This window comes from Triticum urartu, chromosome 2 (genome assembly GCF_003073215.2).
Source record: "Triticum urartu cultivar G1812 chromosome 2, Tu2.1, whole genome shotgun sequence".
NCBI lineage: Eukaryota > Viridiplantae > Streptophyta > Magnoliopsida > Poales > Poaceae > Triticum > Triticum urartu.
In genome coordinates, this window is record NC_053023.1 from 21,000,379 (window position 1) to 21,013,798 (window position 13,420).

The window sequence follows — 13,420 nt, forward strand, 5'->3', positions numbered from 1 at the left end:
TTATTCATTTATATCTGAGAATAATGGTTGTTCTATTTATATGAGTAATATCTTTTATGGTCATGCACCCTTGAAGAGTGGTCTATTTTTGATGAATCTCGATAGTAGTGATACACATATTCATAATGTTGAAATCAAAAGATGCAGAGTTGATAATGATAGTGCAACTTATTTGTGGCACTGCCATTTAGGTCATATCAGTGTAAAGCGCATGAAGAAAATCCATACTGATGGACTTTTGGAACCACTTGATTATGAATCACTTGGTACTTGCGAACCGCGCCTCATGGGTAAGATGACTAAAACGCCGTTCTCCGGTACTATGGAGAGAGCAACGGATTTGTTGGAAATCATACATACAGATGTATGTGGTCCAATGCATGTTGAGGCTCCTGGCGGATATCATTATTTTCTCACCTTCATAGATGATTTAAGCAGATATGGGTATATCTACTTAACGAAACATAAGTCTGAAACATTTGAAAAGTTCAAAGAATTTCAGAGTGAAGTTGAAAATCATCGTAACAAGAAAATAAAGTTTCTACGATCTGATCGTGGAGGAGAATATTTGAGTTACGAGTTTGGTCTACATTTGAAATAATGCGGAATAGTTTCGCAACTCACGCCACCCGGAACACCACAGCGTAATGGTGTGTCCGAACGTCGTAATCGTACTTTATTAGATATGGTGCGATCTATGATGTCTCTTACTGATTTACCGCTATCGTTTTGGGGTTATGCTTTAGAGATGGCTGCATTCACGTTAAATAGGACACCATCGAAATCCGTTGAGACGACGCCTTATGAACTATGGTTTGGCAAGAAACCAAAGTTGTCGTTTTTGAAAGTTTGGGGCTGCGATGCTTATGTGAAAAAGCTTCAACCTGATAAGCTCGAACCCAAATCGGAGAAATGTGTCTTCATAGGATACCCAAAGGAGACTATTGGGTACACCTTCTATCACAGATCCGAAGGCAAGACTTTTGTTGCTAAATTCGGAGTTTTTCTAGAGAAGGAGTTTCTCTCGAAAGAAGTGAGTGGGAGAAAAGTAGAACTTGATGAGGTAACTATACCTGCTCCCTTATTGGAAAGTAGTACGTCACAGAAACCAGTTTCTGTGACACCTACACCAATTAGTGAGGAAGCTAATGATAATGATCATGAAACTTCAGATCAAGTTACTACCGAACCTCGTAGATCAACCAGAGTAAGATCCGCACCAGAGTGGTACGGTAATCCTGTTCTGGAAGTCATGCTACTAGATCATGATGAACCTACGAACTATGAAGAAGCGATGGTGAGCCCAGATTCCGCAAAATGGCTAGAAGCCATGAAATCTAAGATGGGATCCATGTATGAGAACAAAGTGTGGACTTTGGTTGACTTGCCCGTTGATCAGCAAGCAATTGAGAATAAATGGATCTTCAAGAAGAAGACTGACGCTGACAGTAATGTTACTATCTACAAAGCTCGACTTGTTGCGAAAGGTTTTCGACAAGTTCAAGGGATTGACTACAATGAGATCTTCTCACCCGTAGCAATGCTTAAGTCTGTCCGAATCATGTTAGCAATTGCTGCATTTTATGATTATGAAATTTGGCAAATGGATGTCAAAACTGCATTCCTGAATGGATTTCTGGAAGAAGAGTTGTATATGATGCAACCAGAAAGGTTTTTCGATCCAAAGGGAGCTAACAAAGTGTGCAAGCTCCAGCGATCCATTTATGGACTGGTGCAAGCCTCTCGGAGTTGGAATAAACGCTTTGATAGTGTGATCAAAGCATTTGGTTTTATACAGACTTTTGAAGAAGCCTGTATTTACAAGAAAGTGAGTGGGAGCTCTGTAGCATTTCTGATATTATATGTGGATGACATATTATTGATTGGAAATAATATATAATTTCTGGATAGCATAAAGGGATACTTGAATAAGAGTTTTTCAATGAAAGACCTCGATGAAGCTGCTTACATATTGGGCATTAAGATCTATAGAGATAGATCAAGACGCTTAATTGGACTTTCACAAAGCACGTACCTTGACAAAGTTTTGAAGAAGTTCAAAATGGATCAAGCAAAGAAAGGGTTCTTGCCTGTGTTACAAGGTGTGAAGTTGAGTAAGACTCAATGTCCGACCACTGCAAAAGATAGAGAGAAAATGAAAGATGTTCCCTATGCTTCAGCCATATGCTCTATCATGTATGCAATGCTGTGTACCAGACCTGATGTGTGCCTTGCTATCAGTCTAGCAGGGAGGTACCAAAGTAATCCAGGAGTGGTATCACTGGACAAGCGGTCAAAAGACATCCTGAAGTACCTGAAAAGGACTAAGGATATGTTTCTCGTATATGGAGGTGACAAAGAGCTCATGTTCGTAAATGGTTATGTAGGATGCAAGCTTTGACACTGATTCCGGACGATTCTAAATCGCAAACGGATACGTGTTTACATTGAACGGTGGAGCTGTCAGTTGGTGCAGTTCTAAACAAAGCGTCATGGCGGGACCTACATGTGAAGCGGAGTACATAGCTGCTTCGGAAGCAGCAAATGAAGGAGTCTAGATGAAGGATTTCATATCCGATCTAGGTGTCATACCTAGTGCATCGGGTCCAATGAAAATATTTTGTGACAATACTGTTGCAATTCCCTTGGCGAAGGAATCCAGATTTCACTAGAGAACCAAGCACATCAAGAGACGCTTCAATTCCATTCGGGATTTAGTCCAAGTGGGAGACATAGAAATTTGCAAGATACATACGGATCTGAATGTTGCAGACCCGCTGACTAAGCCTCTTCCACGAGCAAAACATGATCAGCACCAAGGCTCCATGGGTGTTAGAATCATTACTGTGTAATCTAGATTATTGACTCTAGTGCAAGTGGGAGATGCAAGTGGGAGTGTCGGTGTCAAAACCGGCGGATCTCGGGTAGGGGGTCCCGAACTGTGCGTCTAGGACGGATGGTAACAGGAGGCAGGGGACACAATGATTTACCCAGGTTCTGGCCCTCTTGATGGAGGTAAAACCCTACGTCATGCTTGATTAATATTGATAATATGGGTAGTACAAGAGTAGATCTACCACGAGATCAGAGAGGCTAAACCCTAGAAGCTAACCTATGGTATGATTGTATGTTCATTCTATGGACTAAAACCCTCCGGTTTATATAGACACCGGAGAGGGCTAGGGTTACACAGAGTCGGTTACAATGGGAGGAGATCTACATATCCGTATTGCCAAGCTTGCCTTCCACGCCAAGGAAAGTCCCATTCGGACACGGGACAAAGTCTTCAATCTTTTATCTTCATAGTCCGAGAGTCCGGCCAAAGGTTATATTCCGGCTATCCGGACACCCCCTCATCCAGGACTCCCTCAGTAGCCCCTGAACCAGGCTTCAATGACGACGAGTCCGGCGTGCAGATTGTCTACGGCATTGCAAGGCGGGTTCCTCCTCCGAATACTTCATAGAAGATTTTGAACACAAGGATAGTGTCCGACCCTGCAAAATAAGTTCCACCTACCACCGTAGAGAATAATATTTCCACAAATCTTAATCTGCTGACACGTTTTGGCAACATGACATTATGACATGGCCCGGTGCTTATTCAAACCGTTTTTCTTCAACCAGCTCCGCACATAACACGAGGCGGTTTCTTGACACTTCTTGTCAAAGCAGAGATCGTGTTCCCCCAATTATGGGATTCTCATTAATACGGTCGTGGGTAACCCAACCATGTCTAGGACTCCAAGATTATAGGTAAGTGCAAACGGCCACAGTGAGGAAGCTTGATATTCACCCTCTTTATAAAGGGACAAGGTTTTCGCTTTTTTCCCTCTCGTGCTCAATCGAACCCCTCCCCCACCTCGAGCTCTAACACCCAAAGCCTAGGTCAGGTGCTCCGGATCTTCAATCATGTCCGGATCCAGCCTTCAAGGCCGATGGATGCCCTCCTTCATCACGGAAGAGGATATCAAGAAGTTGAGGGAGGCCAGATACCTGACCGCCGAGGTTTTGCATCGGCTGCCTGCTCGAGGGCAGGTCGTCCCCACTCCCGAACCCAACGAGAATGTCGTGTTCGTCTCCCACTTCCTCCGAGGCCTAGGCCTCACTCTGGATCCCTTCGTCAGGGGTTTGATGTTCTATTACGGGCTAGATTTCCACGATCTAGCTCCGGACTCCTTTCTCCACATCTCGACATTTATTGTCGTGTGTGAGGCCTTCCTCCGCATTACCCCTCACTTCGGCCTGTGGCTCAAGACCTTTGAAGTGAAGCCGAAGATGATCGAGGGGCAACATGCAGCGTGCGGAGGCACGTCAATAAGCAAGATGGCAGGAGCTCCGTGGGCGAAAGGTTCCTTTCCAAAGGTGTCCGGATTATGGCAACGGGAGTGGTTTTACATCATGGCTCCCAGAAGTGCCAAGTGGGCGGCTGCCCCCGCTTTCTGCTCGGGCCCCCACCACAACTGATGTCATGGATTAGCAGAGGACTGAGCTGGGGTCCAGCCAAGGATGCGCCTATACTGCAAAGCCGCATTCAAGATCTCTTCGAGGGAGATTTTAATTTGGTTGTGGTAGTGCAAGTTATGCTGGTTCGTCGAGTCCAGCCCTGCAAATGCCGACCCCATCGCTTATGGGAGTTCAACCCAGAAGGACCGCGTGCTATTCAAAGTTTCCCTGGCCTGACGCACGAGGAAATGTACAAGTCATTCTTCGGACCTCAAATAGAGTGTCCGAATACTACCGAGGACGTGGGCCTGAGCAGTAACCGCGCCGCCGAACAAGTAAGTAATCCTCTAGCCGAACACACCATCTTTTATTCATCATGACGTCATCTCTGAGAAATCACTCTTTGACCAGGACTGGCTAACAAAAGCGAAGATGATTCGGTGTTCGGCACCCCTTCCTGAGGGTTTGGAAAATCCGGTGCTGGAAAAGATGCTCGAGCTCGCACCTTGCCCGGAGCCCTCGAAGGAAGATACAAGGGGGGAATAATATGGGCGAAAGCGGGCCCCATTGCTGCCAGTTCCAACCGAGGGAATGAGCGCCTTCATAAAGGAGGATAACCGGGGGAGGAAGAGGACTGCTTCTGAGGATCTGGAAGCCGAGGCCTCCAAACGAGAGAAGAAGTCTCCAACAGAGGGTCCTGCCTCGAGGGGTTCTCTTGCCGCACAAAGTCCATGAGAGGATCAACCCTCCAACAAGTCGTAAGTTATTCAAAAAATACTTTAATAGTGAAGGTATACTACCTTTCCTCTAAGGAGAATAACCGCCGCATATATCATGCAGTTCGGGTCTTAGCCCTTCTCAGCTGAGCTCGTCTTCGGGGGATCTTCTTCCGGAGATGATGGAGAGCGAAACGCCTCCCCCGGACTCCTCCGCTCAAGAAGCGGGCGACCCTGAAGTGTCGTCACGGAGGGCCTCTCCAGATCCGGTGAGGCCAGAAGATAATCCCATAGTCACCCGAAGTCCCCAACGTTCGGCTCTCGAAGAGAGCAAACAAAAGAGTCCGGCACCGTCTGGTATGCAGTCGGACGTTCTGAGGGAGCTGTTGGAGCAAGCGGCCATCTCAGAAGAACACCGTACGCTAATGGGTACGGTGATGGAAAGCATTTCGTCCGCCGAAAGCGGATTACATGAAGCCTTTATGAGTCTACTCACAGGCTTTGAGGTACGTGAAATGATATTTGATAGTACCGCACATGTTAGGTCTTCCCTGTGTAGATAGTAGACCCTGAGACTCTGGTTGTTGTCGAGAACGGCGGCGAACAGAGGATCGTAGTCCCAGGCAATAACCAGACTGCCTTTATGTGCAGGTGGTGGAAGCTCCGGTGGCTAGCTGGACTAGTGAGTTTGCCGAATTAAAGCGGCAACTGGATGCGGCAGACGCCAACATTGTGCTTGTTAACAAGCAGCTTGACGAATCACAGGGTAAGTAATGTTTTCTGGTGAATGTCACATAATAAGAGCAGCATGATGCTAGTATCTTTAATATGTTGTGACTGCAGATGGAGCTGCCACCGTGGAGACCCTTCGGGCGGAACTCGCCCGAGCCAAGGAACAAGTGAGGGTTAGTAATGCGGCTGCTTTGAAGGTGGCCGAAGAGTTAAGAGCCGAGAAGGCCGCCCATTGCGAAAGCAAAGAAAGGATGGCCAAAATGGCCGTAGAATTAAAAGGCACTGCCGACCGTTGCCTGTTCCTTGAAGAAGAGAACCGAGTGAAGGCAGCGGACCTTGAGAAGGCCACGATGGCGACCAAAGAAACTCGCTCTGCTATGAGGGCGAAGAAGGAGGAGCTGCGGGAAGCCAGGGATATTGCGGTTGGGAAGCCCTTTCTGCTGCAGAGGAAGTTCGGAGATCCGCGGTATGCCCCTCTGGATCGGCTGTGGAATTCGGCAGACGCATATATGGACTTGGCGGCAAGCGCTGTCGATGCGGTCGGATACTTCCGAGATCAGTTAGATCGTGAAGTAGACAAGCTGTTCTGGTCGCAATTTAACGTTCTAGAGCGTCCGCTTCCCTTGACTGATCAGCTAGCCGAATGGGCCGAACTTAATAGGTTGTCCGGACTCGGCATGAGGTCCGTTCTAGATCATTTGTGGCTGGAGAAGCCGAAGCCGAACAGCTATTTTAGCTTAGTGCAGCAGTTCCTTGGTGTGGTGCCGTGCATCAACGCGATGAAGAGGTCAGCGTGCATAGAAGGCTCGCGGATGGCCTTTGCCCGTGTCAAGGCATACTGGGCGGAGATGGATGCTACCACTGTTGCGGCGCAAGGTTCGGCCATAGGCCGAGTAGCTGCCGAGCACTATTTTGAAGAGGTTCTTGATGGTGCTCGTTTGATAGAGTCCCAGTGCTCGAAGAATATTATGTTTGAGTGACATGTATTGCCATTGTAAACACAATGTTTTTATGAAATATAGTAAGGCTGTATTTATACTTTTGCCGGAAAGTAATATGATGTCTCTCGTGCGGCCATTTATGTATATATGTATATAACCTGAAAGATTGTAGTCGTCGGCTTCAACCCTCACGCATATAATGCGAGGTGCTCGCAAAAAACGCAGGTTCACACTCAACCCAACGTCTTGGTCCTATTAAGGAGGTGATAGCGCAGAGAAGGAGGCAACCGGACTATGAGCTTTAACACTTTCACTTAGCCATAGGAGTTTGACAGTGGGGCAACTAGATAGCCCCTGGTGGCTCCGCACTCTCCCGATCTCGGGGTGCGTACATGCCTGGACGGAAAACGGCCCTTTGTTAAGGCGGAGGAATTCTAACATTCCCATAGGTCATTGAGTGGTCGACCAGTCTCACGCTATATCATGACAGTCAGTTTTCGGCTTTCTCTACTGAGGTGCTCGTCCGGATGAACCAGGGAACAATCACAGTAGTTCTCCTAGTGCTGCCTTAGCCGATAAAGCGGAACGTAAGGCACCAAAACACAGGAGCCGGGCAAACCCAACATTTGACCAAAGACAATGATTCGGAGCTGATGCATATAAGGCTAAACTCACGACGCCGAACACTCCCTAAGGTATTCGGTCTTTATGGTACAAACCGGGCCTAAATAGTGCCCTTTGTAAGAAGCCCCTTGTGTCCAGGTACGTGCATTATTCTGACGTGGCCACATGCCAAGACGTCAGCATCCTTCTTAATTCTGTTGAGAATTCGAGGGATGTGTATCAACAAGAGACAGTAAAAAAGGTTTACGCAGGGTCTTAATCTAAAAAGAATCCTTGGAGCGGGTCCCTGCTGCACGTCTGCGCATGTGTCTCCATTGTGCCGTATCCTGGACGGGTGTAGCATGATGGTCATCTGTAAAAGAGAGGAACTTAGGTGAAAAAGTTTTCGTGCAAAAAGGTGGTTTTTTAAAAGAAACCATGTATAATTAAAAATGAGTAAAAAATTGCCACATGTCTGCGCACGTTGAGCCCCTTGTATTTGTAATAGGGGTGTGGCCCTCAATCCGGTATGAATTACATATAGCTGCGCCGGACTCGTCTAACCGTGTCCGTGGTCCTGACGACCTATTGAATGCTTTAGTTGGTGAGGCCGTTTTTAGTGTGCGGCTGCTAAGGCAATCACATTCTTTTCGGCGCGCAAAGATCGCTCAATATTTCCGTTCACTGTAATGATGCCACGTGGACCGGGCATGTTGAGCGTGAGGGAAGCGTAATGCGGTATTGCATTAAAGCGAGCAAAAGCTTCGCGTCCAAGTAGTGCTTGATAACCAATTTGGAACGGAGCAATGTGGAAGGTTAAATGTTCGCTACGGAAGTTATCGGGGAAGCCGAATATAACTTTTAGTAGCAGGGAGCCCGTGCAGTGAGCCCCTGGGCCTGGCGTTACTCCTTTAAAGGTAGTGTCGCTATGGCGGATTTTCGTTGGGTCTATCCCGATTTCGCGGATTGTATCCTGGTATATCAGGTTTAAACTGCTGCCACTGTCCATCAGGACTCATGTAAAGTGGTATCCGTTAATTATTGGGTCTAATACCAGGGCAGCCCATCCTGCACGCGGGATACTTGCTGAGTAATCACGATGGTCGAAAGTGATCGTTTGAGACGACCAGTGGTAGGACTTCGCTGTGATAGGCCCTTGGGCATGTCTCTCTGGGAGTGCCGCTTTGTTTCCCTTGATCACGTGTAACACATTGACTGTTTTGACTTCTGGTGGAAACTTCTTTTGTTCCCCAGTGTCTTGCTTGAGAGGCTCATCCTCGTCTTCGCTTGGTATATCCTCCCCCTTGTGTACGGCGTTGAGCTTGCCAGACTTCTTGAAGACCCAACATTCTCTGTGGGTATGATTAGCGGGTTTACCAGGGGTGCTATGGATCTGACATACTTGGTCCAGAATTTTGTTTAGGCTGGACAGTTCGTCTCTGGCGCCTTTAGAGGGCGGCTTTTGCTGACTTGGCCGAGAGCATTTCAATCCGGCGTTTACTGCCGTGCTCTTCGTGATGTCTTCTTTATTCCGGCGTTTGTTATTGTTGTTGTGCCGTGATTTCCCGTTTCCATCTCTAGCTTCGGATGTACTGGGGTCGCTGGTGCTGCATCTGGCTAGCCAGCTGTCCTTACTCGCGCAAAAGCGGGTCATGAGGCTTGTTAATGCTACCATTGTTCTCGGCTTTTCTTGGCCGAGGTGTCTCGCAAGCCATTCATCACGGACGCTATGCTTAAAAGCTGCCAAGGCTTCGGCGTCCGGACAGCTGACTATTTGGTTCTTTTTAGTAAGAAACCTGTTCCAAAGCTTTCGGGCTGACTCTCTGGGCTGTTGAGTTATATGACTCAAATCGTCCGCGTCCGGAGGTCGGACATAAGTCCCTTGAAAATTTGCCCGAAAAGCGTCTTCGAGCTCTTCCCAGCTTCCAATGGAGTTTTCGGGGAGGCTTTTAAGCCAGTGCCGAGCTGGCCCTTTGAGTTTGAGGGGTAAGTATTTAATGGCGTGGAGATCGTCTCCTCGAGCCATATGGATGTGGAGGATATAGTCCTCAATCCAGACCCCAGGGTCTGTTGTTCCGTCGTATGCCTCTATGTTTACGGGTTTGAATCCCTCTGGAAATTCATGGTCTAGCATCTCATCAGTTAAACATAGGGGGTGTGCGGTGCCCCTATATCTGGGCGTGCCGTGGTGTTCGGATGTTTGGTGTGTTACATCGTGTGCTGGAGTGCGCTTGCGCGGTCCATAGATGGATCTAGTTGCTCCGTCCTTTTGATGCGAGCACTTGCGTGGATCGCGTATTGGCTTCTGTGCGGCGTTGCTTGCCGCTCCATGTTGGCCGTGAGGTCGTCTATCCGGCCGGGTGGCCGTTTTAATTTTTGGTTGCGGGGGATCTAAGGCCTCCTCATCGAATTCAGGTAGCAACTTCCGCTTCGGGTAGCTCTTGGTGAGGCGATTACCGCCATACTTCGCTGATGTGTTGAGTACTTTACTCCATCTGATTTGGAGTGTGTCTTGCGCCGCCTTGAGCCTTTGCTTCTGCCTTTTTAGACTTCTCGTGGTGGCAACAAGCCCTTGACGGGCATTTTGTTGCTCCGGGCGTCTGTCCGGTGTTATGTCCTCCGGACTATTATCCTTGACAGAGTTGGTTTGTTCGGTTTGATTCTCCGCGTTGCCGTGGTCCGGCAGTGGTTCGCCCTGCTCTAACGCTGGGTCTATATGATCATTATTTCTGTCAAGGCGGGATTTGGGGCGGCGCTTACGCCGCCGCTTTGACTGCTTCTCGAGGGGACAGCCCTTCGTTGCGTCCTTCCGTTCCTTGTCGTCGTTTTCCTTTGGTGTGTCCACCATGTATACGTCATGTGACAAGGTGGACGTCCAGTGCCCTATGGGCAGTGGTTCCTCTTTGTCTCTCGCATCGTCGTCCATACCGTCGATGTCTTCGGAGTCGAAGTCGAGCATGTCGGTTAAGTCATCGACAGTGGCTACTAAGTGGGTGGTGGGTGGGTCGCGAATTTCTTCATCGTCCGCATCCCAGTCCTGCCGGACATAGTTCGGACAGGATCCTCCTGATAAGGAGAGAGACCTTAACGAATTCAGTATGTCGCCAAAGGGCGAGTGCTGAAAAATATCCACGGAGGTAAATTCCATGATCGGCGCCCAATCAGATTCGATAGGAACGGGCGCAGGCGGTTCGGAGTCCGTGGCCGGAGAAGGATCCGGCAGTTTAACAACACGGCTCTCATGCAAGGTAAGGTCGATGTTCGGCCCGATCGCCGCTGAGGGTAAGGCCTCTGTGGCGGGGTCCATCCACCCGTCCACGGAAGGCGCAACTGGCTCCGAATTGAAGGTCGGAGTGGCTGCCGGTGCGATCTCCTTAACATTGTCCGATGGGAGAGCTAAGTCATACTCATCGTGACCGCGTGGCCACAAGGCAGAGGCTCGAATCCGTCGAAGATCAAATCTCCACGGATATCGGTCGTGTAGTTTAAGCTTCCAAACCTGACCTGGTGGCCAGGGGCGCAACTTTCAATCTTCTCCAGATGGCCAAGCGAATTGGCCCGCTGTGCCAAGCCGCCGAACACGAAGATCTGTCCAGGGAGAAAAGTCTCACCCTGGACTGCATCGCTATCGATGATAGTAGGAGCCATCAAGCCTAATGGCGATGACACAGAGGAACTCTCAATGAAAGCACCAATGTCGGTGTCAAAACCGGCGGATCTCGGGTAGGGGGTCCCGAACTGTGCGTCTAGGCCGGATGGTAACAGGAGGCAGGGGACACAATGTTTTACCCAGGTTCGGGCCCTCTTGATGGAGGTAAAAACCCTACGTCCTGCTTGATTAATATTGATGATATGGGTAGTACAAGAGTAGATCTACCACGAGATCAAAGAGGCTAAACCCTAGAAGCTAGCCTATGGTATGATTGTATGTTCGTCCTATGGACTAAAACCCTCCGGTTTATATAGACACCGGAGAGGGCTAGGGTTACACAGAGTCGGTTACAATGGGAGGAGATCTAGATATCCGTATTGCCAAGCTTGCCTTCCACGCCAAGGAAAGTCCCATCCGGACACGGGACGAAGTCTTCAATCTTGTATCTTCATAGTCCGAGAGTCCGGCCAAAGGTTATAGTCCGGCTATCTGGACACCCCCTAATCCAGGACTCCCTCAGGGAAACTGAAGGAAATATGCCCCAGAGGCAATAATAAAGTTATTATTTATTTACTTATATCATGATAAATGTTTATTATTCATGCTAGAATTGTATTAAGCGGAAACATAATACATGTGTGAATACATAGACAAACAGAGTGTCACTAGTATGCCTCTACTTAACTAGCTCGTTGATCAAAGATGGTTATGTTTCCTAGCCATAGACATGAGTTGTCATTTGATTAACGGGATCACATCATTAGGAGAATGATGTGATTGACTTGACCCATTCTGTTAGCTTAGCACTTGATCGTTTAGTTTGTTGCTATTGCTTTCTTCATAACTTATACATGTTCCTATCACTATGAGATTATGCAACTCCCGTTTACCGGAGGAACACTTTGTGTGCTACCAAACGTCACAACATAATTGGGTGATTATAAAGGTGCTCTACAGGTGTCTCCGAAGGTACTTGTTGGGTTGGCGTATTTCAAGATTAGGATTTGTCACTCCGATTGTCGGAGAGGTATCTCTGGGCCCTCTCGGTAATGCACATCACTTAAGCCTTGCAAGCATTGCAACTAATGAGTTAGTTGTGGAATGATGTATTACGGAACGAGTAAAGAGACTTGCCAGTAACGAGATTGAACTAGGTATTGGAATACCGACGATCAAATCTCGGGCAAGTAACATACCGATGACAAAGGGAACAACGTATGTTGTTATGCGGTTTGACCGATAAAGATATTCGTAGAATATGTAGGAACCAATATGAGCATCCAGGTTCCGCTATTGGTTATTGAGTGGAGACGTGTCTCGGTCATGTCTACATAGTTCTCGAACCCGTAGGGTCCGCACGCTTAAAGTTCGGTGGCGATCGTAATTAGAGTTTTTTTGTTTTGATGTACTAAAGGTTGTTCGGAGTCCCGGATGTGATCACGCACATGACGAGGAGTCTCGAAATGGTCGAGACATAAAGATTTATATATTGGAAGCCTATATTTGGATATCGGAATCGTTCCGGGTGAAATCGGGATTTTACCGGAGTACCGAGGGGTTACCGGAACCCCCCGGGGGTTAATGGGCCTACATGGGCCCTAAGGGAGAAGAGGAGGGCCGGCCAGGGCAGGCCGCGCGCCCCCTCCCCCTAGTCCGAATAGGACAAGGAATGGGGGGCGCCCCCCTTTGCTCTTTCCCCCTTCCCCTTTCCTTCTCCATCAAGGCAAGAGGGGGAAGTCCTACTCTCGGTGGGAGTAGGACTCCTCCAGGCGCACCCCTAGGGGCCGGCCTCACCTCCCCCCTCCCTCCTTTATATACGGGGGCAGGGGGCACCCCATGACACACAAGTTGATCTTCGTGATCGTTCCTTAGCCGTGTGCGGTGCCCCCTTCCACCATATTCCACCTCGGTCATATCGTAGCGGTGCTTAGGCGAAGCCCTGCGTCGGTAGAACATCATCGCCGTCATCACGCCGTCGTGCTGATGAAACTCTCCCTCAACACTCAGCTGGATTGGAGCTCGAGGGACGTTACCGAGTTGAACGTGTGCAGAACTCGGAGGTGCCGTACGTTCGGTACTTGGATCGGTCGGATCGGGAAGACGTACGACTACTTCCTCTACGTTGTGTCAACGCCTCCGTTGCCGGTCTACGAGGGTACGTAGACAACACTCTCCGCTCTCGTTCCTATGCATCACCATGATCTTGCATGTGCGTAGGAAATTTTTTGAAATTACTACGTTCCCCAACAAAATGCACCATCCAGGAAAAAATGTCATATTGGCGCTGGCGTGCTAAGGTTTCACGTGCCATACATGGTGGTGAGAACACTAAG